The 12,988-nt window shown below is 34.1% G+C and overlaps 1 protein-coding gene across 1 annotated transcript in view; it reads left to right on the forward strand.

The window, feature by feature from the left end:
- Nucleotides 1-12,988, forward strand: part of Eys (eyes shut homolog) — a 1,705,088-nt gene that overhangs the window by 1,679,109 nt on the left and 12,991 nt on the right.

Consider the following 12,988-nt stretch of genomic DNA (forward strand, 5'->3'; position numbering starts at 1 on the left):
TCAGGAGACTGAGGCAGAAAGATCTCCAAGATCAAGGTCAGCCTAGGCAACTCAGATCCTGTCTCAAAATAAAATAAAAGGACAGGGATCTCTGAATTAAATTCCCAGTACAACAACAACAATAATAAAGGCTATTTTATCAGCTACAGAGAGAGAAGAGAGAAATTTAAAGGGTAAAATGTTCCCAAGTCCAGTGGGAGCAATAAAGAGCAATAATGTCCAACCAATTAGATGAACCATGACTCTTCCTCTGAGGAAGCTCAGCAATGTCCTGAGTGCTCCTCACCTGGGAAGTAACTAGTGCTAGGAGTACTTCAATATCTGAGCTATCTTCCCTTTAATCACAGCTGGGACTTCCAGAACAGCAGCAGGGAATCCAGGAAACTTAGCTCAAGACTTCACCAAGATGAGCCCTTCTAATACTGCAAAAGCAATAGCAATGAGCAACTGAAAGAAATAATATGGCAAGTAACATAAAGGCTAGTGAGTGTAAAAATAAGGCAATCTAGATTTTTGAACTTTAAGACTCAACTGATAAAACTTTGGGAGATTAAACCAAAGTTTACATGGAATGTGTATTTATATGCATATAAATCAATTATAATAGAGATATGAAAGGCAGATGAACAGATGGGTAGCGATAGGAATAGTGATAATAATGATATTATTCAAGAAAAAAATCCCAGAAAGTTTAAGAAAAGATGTCAGAAAATTTCATAGAATTCTGAACATAAAGTTAAGCAAAGATATACTCTGGTACACTATAGAATAGGACTTTGGTTAGAATATTTTGCAATCCAGAGAAGTCATAAAAATGTTATGGCAGAATTCTTACTCACAAACATTTTGCAAGATAGATAATATGTCCAGCTTCTTTTCTTACATGTGCAAATCTTGCTTATTTGCTCTTTTCTCCTTGTTAAAACCGTCTTTCCTGTGGTAGTTTATGATTAATAACTGTACATATGAACTTTCCTAAATCATGAAATCTCTTCTCTATAGTATTGGCAAATTGATTTTTACTTAGACTAGTTTTAATACTACTAAATTCTAGATATTGAATATTATTGACATTTAGTCAAGTTAATTCCATAATGCATGTGTTTTTAACTTTCAGTGTAGCAAATATTGAAAATGTTTTTCATTTTTCCTACATTTTTCCATCCGTACTGTAATTTTTCCTTTCATTCATTTCTATTCCTTCCGTGAAAGAACCCATGTACATGCTGGCATTTTGAATAAAACAGGCAAATATTCAAACTACTTAGACATTTTCCTAATGCTAAGAATATTTTACGATTCAAGCAGCCTCTTCAACTTCCATTGAAATTAATTCTTGCTAATGGAGAAGTTCAATAGTTCAAGTTCTCCCAACATGTGGGGTGTTTTCAGTCCAAGTTATTTGTTTTCCTAATAGTAGAGAAATAGTAAAAAACATAACAGATGACAGTTTCAGGAATCATTACTGTGTTTGCCTGTTTTCAGATTCTCATTTTCAGGTGCATTTGACCATGTGGGGATACAGCAGGTAATGCATACTTTCTCCATAGGGGGAAAAAATTAGTTTTAGTCTTTTATTCATTTCCCCACTTTCTAACCCATTGGGATAATTAATAAGGATGTGGTTACATATCCACTAGATTCTTTATAATTTTATAATAGTCGTAAATTGTAAAGACAAGTACGCACTTGCTAAGATTTCTGGGAATGCACATTTTACTGTTTTTTTCCCTGAGTTCTTTGATACCTGTTAAATGAAAAGTGAACTCCAGAGAGAGAGAGTAAATTACAAGTAATAATTCTGAACAGTTATGTGATTCTCAAGCTTTCTGAGGACCTAAAGGAATGCATATAGCAGCTGAATTTGAAAACAGAAAAACAGATAAAACTGTCATTTCCTAAACTTGAACAAGTTCCCTGACCATGAGGGTTCTTCTTGTATGGAAAGCATATATTTAAGAATCTCTTTTGGAGAATTTCTGGTCAACATCCAGGAAGACTCCAAGAATAAACCAATTAATATTTTTATAAGACAGTGAATAAAAATTTAAGAACTCTAAGAAACAAATCTATGAGTTTTTTCTTCAACAATTTTTTTAAATTTCTTCATTCAAGATAATATTAATAAGCAAAAAGTATTTACAATGGATTTTTAGCTCTTTATTTCTGAAGTTCCCTCCCTCAAAATATGTTCAGCCATAAATGCCTTGCCATCATTCTAGGAAAGTAGAACCCCCCCCAAAAAAGTTACTACTTTCCCTGAGAGTGGTGAGGGTATTAGGGTTCAAACCCAGAGGCACTTTACCACTGAGCTACATCCCCAGTCCTTTTTATTTTTTATTTAGAGACAAGATCTCACTAAGTTTCTTAGGGTCTCACTAAATTGCCCAGGCTAGCCTCAAATTTGCGATCCTCCTGCCTCAGCCTCCTGAGTCACTGGGATTATAGCATCCACCACCATGCCTGTACCTATCTTCTTTTAGTCTGGAATGATTGATAGTGATGAGATACAACCACAAACTTTACTTTCTAATTTGGGATGCTGAGAGGCAGGCTTTTTATAGTTTCTAATGAAAATATTACAAATTGGTAGCACATTACAAAGATATAACCAAAGTGAAAGATAAAAATATTATAAAATATCTCTATTTCATTTTCTTCTCTTGTTAAAATCTTCATAATTTATCTTAAGAAAAAAATAGGAAAAGCAGCACTACATTCTAGTGGACAAAGGAATATTATAAGGCTAATCATCAAGAAAGCTCTATGGTCTCAGAAGCAGAATTGTCTAGGAATCTCCTAGCACACCCCCTATAAAGGTTATAATGAGGAGTCAATGAAATAAAGAGGTCTCACAGTGCCTAGCACATAACTAGCACACCCTAAATATTAGCACTCTCCTAGAGAGGAAAGAAAAAAATATTGAGTTACACTTGAGTTAAAGGCAAGCCATGATCACATTGACATTTGATCTGTGTGTGTATGTGTAAGTGTGTGTGTGTGTGTGTGTGTGTGTGTGTGTGTTCATGCACTGCTAGGGATGAAACCCAGGGTCTTACTCGTGTTAGGCAAGTACTCTACCACTCTATCACTAAGCTGTGTCCCTAGACCTTTCTATTTTTATCTTAAGACAAGATCTCACTAAGTTTCCCAGGCTGGCCTCAAATTTTCAATCTTCCTGCCTCAACCTCACAAGTAGCTGGGATTGTAGGCATGCGCCACTATGTCCAGCTGATCATCTTTATTTTAAAACTATGGGTTAGTTTTAATAGATTCTTTTTTAATATTTGATAATTCAAATTTTCTCAAGTTTTATATATTTTTATTTGTACATTATATTTATAGATAATAGTGGAATTTGTTGTTACATATTCATGCATGCACACAATATAACAGTATAATTTGGTCAATTTAGTTTTGATTCTTAAGTCAAAATATTTTAAACTTTCTATTTTAAAGAGACAATATTGTTTTACTACAGAAACATTGTAAAGATTTTTTAAACTATTATATCAAGATAGTAGACACAAACTTTTCAAAGTAACCAAACGAAATATTTTTAATATTCATTCTCAATAGTCATATCAGATTAAATTAAATTCTCCATAAATTTTAAAAAGTATTTATGGAGAAACCTCTAAGGCAGTATGGAGATATTCAAAGCACTATAAAGTATTGTTTCTTTTTTCGAAGAGCTAAAAGTTTAGGTGGAGATCAGACAAATCTATGAAAATAAATAAACTTGAATAATCTGAATATAAGAAAAGAGCCAGAAATAGCCTGGGGTATTAAAGCTTTAAAATTAGTAATACAAGAAATTCATTTTTTCTGGCTAGTGGGACCTGAATAGGTATTCAAAAGCATTGGAATTAAGTTAGGATTCAAAGGATGGGTAAGATTTGAATAGGTTCATATAAGATGGGGCAGGGTGAGGTAATCTTTCCTAAGGGTGAGAACTGCCTCAGAAAAGCATAGGAAAGAATGGGAAAATGAAATGGTGTCCAACAGCACATTTTAAAGATCATTCATGGTGACCAAGTGGGATTCTTACCGGCCCTATAGCAATTGTTCCACAAACACAAAACAATAAATTTAATATACAAATCAACAGAATAAAGGACAAAACCATATAATCATCTCAATACATCCAAAAAAGGCATTTGATAAAATCAACATCTCTTCATGATAAAAAACTCTGACCAAATTAGGAATTATATCTCAAATAATAAAAGCCATATATAAGAAGCCCACAGCCAACATCATACTGAATGGGAAAAGGCTGAAAGCTTTCTCTAAAATCTGGAGCAAGACAAGGATACCACTTCCATCACTTTTGTTCAACATAGTACTGGAAGTCCTAACCAGAGCAACAGGCAAGAAGAGAAAGAAATAAGTGGCACCCAAAGAGGAAAGGAGGAAGTCAAATCGCCACTACTTACAAAAGATGTAATTTTATATATAGAAAATTCCAAAGAAACCACCAAAAACTATCAGAACTGTTAAATGAATTTAGCAAAGTTGCAGAATATTAAATTGACTTACAAAAATCAGTAGTGCTGTTATACATCAATAGCAAATTATATAAAAAAGAAATCAAACAATTAATCCCAGTTACAAATATTATAAAAATAATAAAACCCTAGTAATAAATGTAACCAATGAAGTATAAAATCTCTATAACAAAACAGAGAGAAATAGAAGAAAATGCAATAATATATGAACACTTGCTCAATATCACTAATCATCGAGGAAACGTAAATTAAAACCACAATGAGATAGAACTTACTCAAATAAGAATGTATATTATCAAAAGATAACAAGTGCTGGTAAGGATTGGAAGTAAAGGGAACTTTACACACTGTTCATGTGAATATAAATTATAAGAAACATAAGTAATTCATTGTGGAAAACATTATGGATGTTCTTCAAAATATTAAAAATGGAACTACTGTATGATCTAGCCATCTCATTACTGTGTATCTTTCCACTATTGGAAATATATCCAAAGGGAATGAAATCAGAATGTCCAGGAGATAACTGTACTTCCATGTTAATTGCAGCACTATTCACAATTGCCAAGAAACAGAAACAACCAAAGTATTCATCAGCTGATAAGTGGATAAAGAAACTGTGGTACACGCACACAATGAGATACTACCCAATCATTTAAAACTTAAAAAGAAATTCCATCATTTGTGACAACATGGATGGAACTGGAGGACACTATGTTAAGTGAAATAAGCAGGCACACAAGGGCAAATACCAAAGTTACTCATATATGGAATCTAAAAAGTTGGTATCACAGAAGTCAAGAGACTGGAGAGAATAGGGTGGAGGGAGGAATGAGGAAAGATTGGCCAACAGGTACTAAAATTACGGTAAGGAAGGAGAAATGAGTTCTAATGCTTTATTGCACAAAAGAGTGACTACAGATAATGATAATGTAATGCATATTTTTAAGTTAGACAAAAAGTTGAGTGGGTTAGGGATATAGCTCAGTTGGTAGAGTGCTTGCCTTGCAAGCACAAGGCCCTGGGTTCAATCCCCAGCACCACAAAAAAAAGAAAGAAAGAAAGAAAGAAAGAAAAAAATTGAACCCAAAACATCCAATTTAAAAAGGGGCTTTAATAGGGCTGGGGTTGTGGCTCAGAGGTAGAGTGTTTGTCTAGTATGTGAGGCACTGGGTTCGATTCTCAGCACTGCATATAAATAAATAAATAAAAATAAAGGTCTATGAACAAATAAAGAAATATTTTTTTTAAAAATAGGCTAATGAACTAAACTGACACTTCTCAGAGGAAGACTTAGCAATGACCAACAATTACATGAAAAAAAGCTCAATTTCACTAATCATCAGAAAAATGCAAATTAAAACCACAATGAGATATCATCTCACCCTAGTTAGAATGGATATCATCAAAAATACACACACAAAATAATAATAATAAATGTTGGCAAGGATATACAGAAAAGAGAATGTAAATTAGTACAACCATTATTTAAAATAGTGTGGAGATTCCTCAAATACCTAAAAAAAGTACTACAATATGATTCAGCAATTTCACTATCCAGCATATATCCAAATAAAATTAAATCAGTCCTCTAAAAAGATACCTGCACTCCCAAGTTCATTGCAGCACTATTCACAGTAACCAAAATATGGAATCACCCCAGATGCCCTTTAATGGATGAATGGATAAAGAAACGGTGTGTTTACACAATGGAATATTTTTCTGCTTTAAAAAAGAAAAAGAAATCCTGTCATTTGCAGTCACATGGAAGGAACTGGAGGTCATTATGTTAATTGAAACAAGCCAGTCAGAAAGACAAATACCACATGTCTCACTCATTAGATGAAACTAAGTTAATCTTGAGGACAAATGGAATAGAATAGTGGTCAACAGAGACTGGGAGAGGAAGGGAGTGAGAACTGAAAGAAGTTCAATAAAGGGTCATCAAAACAGAGTAGAGGAATTACTTCTGGTTCTTCTTTAGCACCGTAAGGCAATTACCCGTTAAAAGAATTTTTGGTACATTTCAAAAAGACTAGAAGACTACAAATTCCCAACACATAAAAGTGATTAATTGTTAAAGAGACAGAAATGTGTATTACCCTGATTTGATTATTACACATTTCACACTTATATGGAATTATCATAATGTACTCCATAAAGGTAAATGTTGTACCTCAAGAAAAGAGTGCAATTTATATTCTTTGCGAATGAAGGATTCTGAAACAAATGAGTATATTTGAAAATAGATGACAATTAAAATATTTTAATTTTTAAATTAAAAGAACTTATGTTTTTCAAAGAAATGTTATTGAATGTTTTCACCACAAAATGATTAATGCTTGAGGAAATAGAGATGTTTACCCAGATTTGAACATTACACAATGTAGACGTGTATCGACATATCACACGCTACTCTATAAATATGTATAATTTTGTGTCAATTTAAAACATTAAGAATAAACAAGAATGAAAGGGTTCACTTACATAGGTGGGTAAACCCCACCACATGAGAAGGAAATTTATGCCAGGAAAGGCCTGTACTAAAATGCTTGTGAGAAGAAAGGTATGAACAGCAGTAGGTTAAAAAGTCATCAGAAGCAGCATGCTGCCCAGGAAGGCACCTTGTACATAGAAAGTGCTCAGTGGACATTTGTAATCTGGACAATGATTGTCCACCCAGAAGGCACATACACAGAACAACAGCTCCCAGAAACTTCTGTAAATAGGCCCTTGAGACTCTCGAAATAGCCACAAATCTTCCTAAGGAAATGACCTGATCCAATGGCCACTTAAGGAGACAGTTCCAAATAGCCTAAGAGAGAGCTCACAGCAAAAATACATATTTTTAAAGCAGCCAAAATAGTGGTAGAAAAATTAAATATGCCCTCATACCAAAAAAGGAAAGGGAAGAGAAGGGAAAAATAAAGAAGAGACTGAAAGGGAAGGACAAACAAGAAAAAACAAGGTCTAAAACATGACATGCGATCGGGTTCAAAACAAGTTTAGGGTTTCTGGGAAGTCTAAGAAAAACATAAAATACACAGGTTGCCTAATTTAAAAAAATAATAAAAGCACATCGGTCATCACACCAAAAAGAGAACTATATGTCCTGATTTTGAACTCTAATAAAAATGTATTGAGCAAGCATCAATTAACAAAAGAAGAAGAAGGAAAAGGAGAAAGAGAAGAAATCTAACATAATATATATTACCATTGAGGAAATTTTTCTGAAAAATGAGGAGACATTATGTATCTGGCCATTTTTTACATTGATACACAATTAAAGGCTAAGGATGAAGTATTAAGTCACAGTTCTGTAAATATATTTTATAAGCTAAATTAAGTAGTTCTCTAATGTTCTTGCAGACTACTTGAACAATAATCAATTCTCAAATAGTCAATTCTCAGAGCAAATAATTATTTAATGTTTTTATGAGAATGTTATTTTTAGATATTATTCAGCCAAGTTTTTGATAGACCATGGCAAAAAATTAAAAATTTAAGTCCCTATAGAAGTCCAGGTTTTCCAGTTATTGATTGAAAGGATCATTATATGCTTTGTTTTCTAGATTTATAGGTGATAAGTTGATAATTTATTATGAAAATTTAAAAGTTTAACTTATCACCTGTTTAAATCTTCAAATTCTACTCTCTAAAACAGGGAGAACATCTCATTCTAAAAGATTTTGATAGTAGGAATTACCAGATGTCTCTGACTATCATAAAACAATCATGTAATTTTGTAGAATACTTAATTTTCAAGCAACATTCCATCTTGATAGGTCTCCAAAGATCACTTAGAACAAAATAGCCACCCAAATACCTAAATGAGTTAAAATCTTACATAGAGTTGCTCAGCATTATCCATCTGGGTGCTGGGGAAAGTCATCCTAAAGGGATGGTTTTATTTTTTCAATAATTGATACTTAACCATTCCTTCTGTTAGCAATTAGCTATCAGGTTCAATTGCTCACTTACACAACTCCCAGTAGACTCTGACAATAATACATGCCTCCAGCAAAGAGAGAAGATGCTTAGCTTTCATTTTTGCTACAATAACAAGGTATGTATCTAGTTTATCCAGAATTTGTCAAATTACTTATGTTGTAACAGAGAGGTAAAGTTCTAAGGTTTTCTATAGTTAAAAATAGAAAAGGCTCTTTTCTAACCACTAGATTCTTAATGCAATAAAGCTTTAAAGGAACATTTACAAGCCAAGAAGCTATAGTGAAATCATATACACTATCCACAGACCCTGGGGCAAAGAAAACATAAATAAATACCACAAAATCTTAAATTATTTTTACTCTTTTGCTCTAACAATGGAACAGAACATAGTTATGGCACAGCAGAATAATTGTGGCTAAAGTAAAAATGTACTTCATTAAATATAATGAAAATGAGAACATAGAATTAGAACTCTATAATTTCCTCAGAACAAAGCCAAGGTAACTCTGAGGATTGTCCTTTTAAACTAATAAACATGGTGTGTGGATATCAGAGCTATTTATTTATGGGATATGCCATGCTTTGAATTCATCTTAAGGAACAATGCTTTGGGAATTAAAGTCATCTATTTTAGAAATCTTGAGGTCCACCAATGAGAACAGGATGATTGGGTAGAAAGCAGTCTTCACTAGGATTTATTGACTTAAAATGATTAAATATATGTGCTGAAATTAAGTTACTGCATCTGAGGTGGGAAGTGATGACATTTACAAAGCATGAGGGGAACTTGCAGAGCTTAACATTTGGAAGAGAACTGTGCTTTAAAAAGCAGAGATGTGGGTCAGCAAAACGATGAACTAGGAAGCCACAGGCTCTCCTTGATTGACAAAGACATCAAGTCTACAACAATATTGAGGCCTGAATACCGCAGTGAGGACTCAGTCCAATTGAGAAGCCACAGCATCCAGGCCATCGTGAAACAATGGCAAGAATCCCACAAACAGTAAGAAAATTCATGGCATTTGGCACACTCACTTGTGACCCTCCCTGAGGTTGCTTAATGCAGAGCAACTGGGATAAATCGCCTGCTCTAGGTCTCCTACTTGGACAGAAACTGAAGAAAAGACCATGAGTCAATGTCTGGGCTGTCTGGGAACCTGACAAGGGATTTGTTTCTGTCTCATCTGACTCAAGAGTGCTGACAGGATTGGCATCAGAGTTCAAAAGTCATTGAAAACAAAGGTGAGCAGAATGTTGGAACTGCAGTTCCACTAAGGACACCAGGGGGAGAAAGAGACCAGAAAACATTTGAGAGGTTTCCCAGCTTGGCTGATAACAGGTCTCCCCTTGCACAAGGTCAATAAGCAAAGATAGGAACAGGGAGTTCTTGATTCAAATATCCAATCCCAGCAAAAAAAAAATTACAAAGAACACAAATAAACAGGGAACCATGGCTCAACTGAGAAAACAAAAATAAAACCCCAGAAACCAACCCTTTTAAAAAGCAGATCTATGAGCTGTTTGACAAGGACTTTAAAATAACTAGTATATACATTGTGTACAACCAGAGAAATGAAAAGTTGTACTCCATTTGTATATAATGAATCAAAATGCATTCTGCTGTCATGTATAACTAAATGAAACAAACAATAAAAAATTTAAAAAGAAAAATAAAATAACTAGTAGGAGGACCTTAATGGGTTAAAAGGGAACACAGACAACTAAATGAAATCAGAAAAATTATGCATAAGCAAAATGAAAGTATCAACAAAGACAATAACAACAAACTGAAAAAAAAAACCCAGAAATTCTGGACTGAAAATAAAATAACTGAACTGAACAACTCATTAAAGGTTTGCAACAGCAGACTTGATCTGGCAGAAGAATCAACAAAACTCAAGAAAAATTAGAAATTATCTAGTCAAAAAATAAAAAGGACAAAAAGCAAAGAAAATCTAATGGATTGCTCTAATGGATTAAAAATCTAAGCATAAGATCCAAAACTATTAAAGTCCTAGAGGAAAATATGATGTACATACACTCTGTGAGACTCTGTCTCTAAATAAAATGCAAAATAGGACTGAGGATATGACTCAGTTCTTTAGTGCCCCTGAGTTCAATACACAGCATACCCCCACAAAAAAAATTTTTTTCAGTTAAACAGGAGGAATAAATTCAAGAACTCTTTAGTATATTGCAGTGACTATAGTTAACAACAGTATATTGTATGCTTGCAAATAGCTAAATAACCTCACCACAAAAAAATGATAAATATGTGAGTTAATCACCTTTATTTAGCCATCCCACAATGTACATATATATTAAAAACATCTATGTTGTAAACCACAAATTATATGTTTATATATTTGTTTCTAGTAATGTAATGACCTTCAGTTTCATAATTGGTGTGTGGTTAATCATGTTATTAGTCCACCATACTGCTGGAAACTAAAGAAGCCCTTCTGGAATGTATTTGCATAACACATTAAAAATATGAAGAAAATTAAGAGTAGGATAGGGCAGCATAAATGGAACACAATCATTTTGTCCTGAGTTTTCATGAGCAGACATTGACAGAACCTGTTCAGTGATGTTGGGAGGAAAGGAAACTAGTAAAGGAAATGGTGTTCTTAGAGTAACCTCACTCCACCCCGCCAGCCTTGTTAAAGAAGTAAAACAAAAAGATCAAGAGCAAGAGCAAGAGAGAGGAGGAGGAAGAAATACTGATCCTTTTTCCCTTTTAAATCTGCACTTGATCTCAAAAAAAAAAAAAAAAAAAAAAAAGAGGTAGGTCAAATAACATGGTAACTACAGACAACTCAACTGATGAGTTAAAAATTAGAGTAGGCTTGAACCTAAATAAGATATAGATTATGCATAAGAGAATGAATTACAATAAGGAAAAATAAAAGAGAAGCTGCTAAATTATATTTGTAATCCAGGTTTTTTCATATTTCACTATTTTGTGTGTGCAGTTTGGAAGCATGTTACTACTTTCAAAATCTAAAGCAAGAAAATGATGATTTGTTCACAAAGGTTGCTTCCTTCTCATGCCTATGAGTCTTCTCATACCATTCCCCTCACTGCTGCTGCTTGGAATTGCAGCTAGGTGACATCCACTAAACCCAGAAAGCACTCCTGCTGGGTACCTCACACTTCACTGCTGGAGACATAGAGGAATAAGAGTTCAAGGGTGTTGTGAAGACTTCTCTTCCTTATTGATATTGTGCTTGGTTCAGGAGTACCCAGTCATATCTTTAAACCTGGAAGAAACTTCCAGACTCTGTAAGAATTACTCTTCTGGTGTCTTTAAATGCAGCCTCCTCCATTTTCCCATGCTGGATTTGCATATGTATAACTTGGGCATAAAATTAGCAGACCAATTCAACCTGCAAACATCATGCAGTCTACAAAATCTGCCCTGCCCTTTCATCTGCAAACTTGGAGCTTGGTTACTAGGAAAACCTGTCTGCCCAGCTCTTTCTTTGAGATGAGTAATCACCTAGGAAACCTAAGTCTCATATGCATAGATTTCTGGCTGGCACTCCACCATTCTACCAGACCTACCAAACCAATATGAATCAGGTCAGGACATATAGCTTAAGCTTAAGCTGATATTCCTGCCAAACTATGTTTAAATTCTAACACCTTCATTCCTCCCTGGAAAATCTTAGCTAATATTAAGTCAGAGATTTTCTGGATCAATGTGCAATGTGATACTAAATTTAACTTTTCTTATTGTCTAATAGTTTCATCAGAGGCCTCAAAACTGAGAATAACAGGTATCATGTAAACCCACAAGCCTAAAAAGAGTTTATGGGTGATGGGACATCACTATATACCTATTAGAACAGCTATAGTAACAAATGAAAGGGTGAATTACTGGTGATGATGTAGATAAACTATATCCATCACACACTGTTGGTGAGAATATAATATGCTATAGTCACTCTAGAAAATAATTTTGGCAGTTTTTTGTAAAACAAAATATATATTAACCATATTAACCATACAACCCAGTCATCACACTACTAGATATTTATACCAAAGAAATGAAAACTATGTTGACACAAAAGTTATCTGAATGGTCACAGCAGCTTTATTTCAATAGTTCAAAACTTGAAACAACAGGAATGTCATTCAGTGGATGATTGGTTGAACAAACTGATAGATCTATGTCATAGATACTATTCAAAAATGAAAAGAAGCAAGCTACAGTTGAATCATATAAGTAGATCAGCTAGATCTTAAGGACATTATATTGAGTAAAAGGAGGTGAGAAGCCAGGCACAGAGGCGCACACCTGTAATCCCAGCGGCTCAAGAGACTAAGACAGGAGGATCTCCAAGTTCAAAGCCACCCTCAGCTATGGTGAGGTTCTAAGCAAATCAGTGAGACCCTGTTTCTAAAAATACATGTAAAATAGGGCTGGGGATATGGCTCAGTGATTGAGTGCCTCTGAGTTCAATTCCAGGTACACCCTCCCCCCCCAAAAAAAGGAGGTGAGAGATAATCCATAGAAAATT

The sequence above is a fragment of the Sciurus carolinensis genome, chromosome 7, assembly GCF_902686445.1.
Source record: "Sciurus carolinensis chromosome 7, mSciCar1.2, whole genome shotgun sequence".
Taxonomy (NCBI): domain Eukaryota; kingdom Metazoa; phylum Chordata; class Mammalia; order Rodentia; family Sciuridae; genus Sciurus; species Sciurus carolinensis.